We start from the raw sequence: 2,996 nt of genomic DNA, 5'->3' as shown, positions 1-2,996 counted from the left end.
TCCACTGTCTCTAAATTAGATGGCTGTGAAGATGATAATGCATGTCTGAGAGCTTGAGCTCATCTAGCATTGTAATTTGTATACTAGCCTTTTTTTGGGGGGGGGGAGAAGTCAGGATAGAAAGAGAAACAAATGCGCCCTGTCATCTAGAACTTTCTAGTCCACTTTTTAATAATTGAAATGCCAGAGCCAGCTCAGACATTAAAATCAGCACATGTTTTCAGTTTAAAAAATATGCTAGTTGGGGCCTAAAGATTGTAAATTTTATAAATGATGTATCTTTACCAAGAGAATCCTTTTGGTTTAGTTTATAGACTATACCATAGGACTGAGGTTACACAATTTTATATCAGCAACCAGACATACATCATATTGCAAATGAAGGGAATGTTCGATGCCGTTCTCCCCCTTTCTACAGAACAGGAAGCAGAGTCAGAGAGGTCTGACTCCTTCCTCCAGAGTCGGGGAGCTGGGACAGGAAAGCAGATCACCATATACACAACTGCATTTTCAAAGTCAGCAATAGCAAACAGATCAAACTTGAACTGAAAATTCATTTAGCGTGGATGGCATTTAGAGCCTCAGTAAAAACCCTCAGGCAACCCTCCATCAAACCTAATGTTGAAGACTGAGTGTCTTAAAGCATCATTCTTCCCTCTAATTCTGGCCTCTAGTCCACCAGGGTAGCCTCTTCTATTTCTAGAGCATCTGCCCACTCCTGTGCTCTCCCCTTCCTGATCAGCATCTTCAGCCCAAAGCTATCTTCTAAAGACCAGACCTCTCTCATCAACTGCCCAGATGCCCCTTGGCACATTCCACTCAACCTGTCCCAGACTGAGTTCATTATCTTCCCTCCTTCCCCCACCACCAAGCCCATTTCTCTGAAGTTCCCTGTCTCAGTTCAGGCCATGGCCAGAGCCTCCCAACCATCCTTGATTTGTGTCACACTCAGATCCAGGCAGTCAGCCAGAACTGTCCCCTCTGCCTCAGTCACAACTCCCTGATCTGCTTGCTCACCCCCCCGTCCCTCTTCAAGGCCCTGCCAAGCCCTTGCGAGCAGCCCTCAGACTGCTTAGCCACCTCCGCTGTACCCCTGCCCCTGGGTACACCCCCCAAATGAGCGCGGCCGCCACACTGCAACCAGCATTATCGTCCCAAAGTAGAGTCAAGCATGGCTGTCCCCTGCTTTAAAACGTCCACTGACTCAGCCCCTGCGACTCAGGCCAGCCCACCGGCGTCTTCACGTGCCGACTCCTCATCCTCCCTCTCAGACTAAAGCCCCACAGTGAGTTTCACAACCTCCCCCCCAACATTGTGCCCTCCTGGTGCTTTTGCAGCTGCTGTTCCTCAGCCTGGGATGCCCTTCCGCAGCCTTTCTCCTACCCTGGCAAACATTTCCTCATTCCCAACTGCCATCAGATGCCTTCCTCTTTGACTGTACAGCACTGATAGGGTGGCCCCTGTCACATTGCGTTAGGATTGAGTCTGCTGCTCTGCTCCCAGGGCTGACCTCCTTCAAGGCAGGACTGAGTCTCCTCCACCTCTGTCCTCAGCCTGTGGCAAAGCAGTGGGCTCACCGTTCAAGAGGGAAGAGGGCGGGTTGGAGGAGAGAGACTGACAATGAAGTGGTTTGGACCGAGCACCTCTTGTCATGAATACTGTAGCAGGCTCTAACTGCCTGCTGGGAGCCTACTTCTAGCTTCCTTGGCCTTACTGGCTTCCTGACGGAGGGTCATCTAGAACGTTCATGGCAACCACAGGAAAGTTGATGAGTAATTGTCATGGAAATCCTAGATAGTGTATCCTAAATAAGGAAAAACACCAGCCTTATTTATTGAAGCTTCCGGAGAACCAACTATCAATGATTTATAAGCCTGGAAAATTACCTACCTTACTTCCCTTAGGTCCTTTTTTTCTGAACATATTAATAAAATAAAAATAACAGTTCTGCAACCCTTGAGCCTTAGTGTAGATTACACTCAAAAAGCGGCAACTTTAACATAAGGTTTAAATACTATTTTGTATATCTTTACTCTGAAAATGTATAAAACACTTGGGAAAATAGAGCACAGAAAAATTTTAAATCACCCAGAGTTCATTCATCCTAATACATTTTCATGTATTTCCTGTAAACATGCCATATATGTGATTCTGTGTACTGCTTTTTTCCCCCACTTATTTTATAAACATTTACAAAATATTACATAGTTTTCATAGCCAGAATTTTCAGTAGCCCCACCTTTTTTTCTGGACTGGAGATAATACAGCCTGTTTTGCTTAATCGTTCACTCAATTTTGCATTTTTAGCTTGCTTCCAGTTTTTTATAAACAGTACTGCAGTGATACCAGCGCATAGCTTTTGTCCATGTTTATGATTGGGTCCATAAGGTAATGATAATAAATTGAGGGCTTCTCGTGTATTGGGGACGGCTAGTTTGTACGGATTAACTCATTGAACATTTACAAAAATCCTTATGGGTAGATAATTTTATTATCCCCATTTTACAGATGAGAAAACACAGATGAATGAGTTTCCTTGTCCAAGGTAAGTGGCAGAACTGGATTGAACCCAGGAAGCCTGGAGTCTGTTTTCATTCTCAGGAGTGCAGTTCCTGGTTAAAGGTTTATTGATGGGTCTACCCAAAGGAAGACCTCTTAAAAATAAGTAATAAGGTTTGTACTCCAAACCTCCGCATTTTGACTGGGTGTCTTTGGGTTGTGTCTGCTCTTCTCCTATGCCAGTTAGAGGAAGAGTAGAATAGGAGTATCTCCAGATGAAACTGACCACGAAGAAGCTGGTTCCCCTCCCTCCTTCTGAAGCGCAATAAAGTTTCCCAAGAGGGCCCAAGGAATGTTTTTAGTTTAACAAGGTTAGAATGACTGTGTTCATGTCTTTCTGCTGCTTTTGCTATTTTAAACAGATAGTGCCAACATGTTCTTACGTTCTGTGCCATTCCCACCTACATCCCTGCGATGGATTGGTGATGTTATTTTCC

This window comes from Eumetopias jubatus, unplaced genomic scaffold (assembly GCF_037043125.1).
Source record: "Eumetopias jubatus isolate StellerSeaLion01/CBP00866 unplaced genomic scaffold, mEumJub1_p1.0 scaffold_10, whole genome shotgun sequence".
In the NCBI taxonomy this organism is placed as follows: Eukaryota; Metazoa; Chordata; class Mammalia; order Carnivora; family Otariidae; genus Eumetopias; species Eumetopias jubatus.
This window is presented reverse-complemented; position numbering follows the sequence as displayed.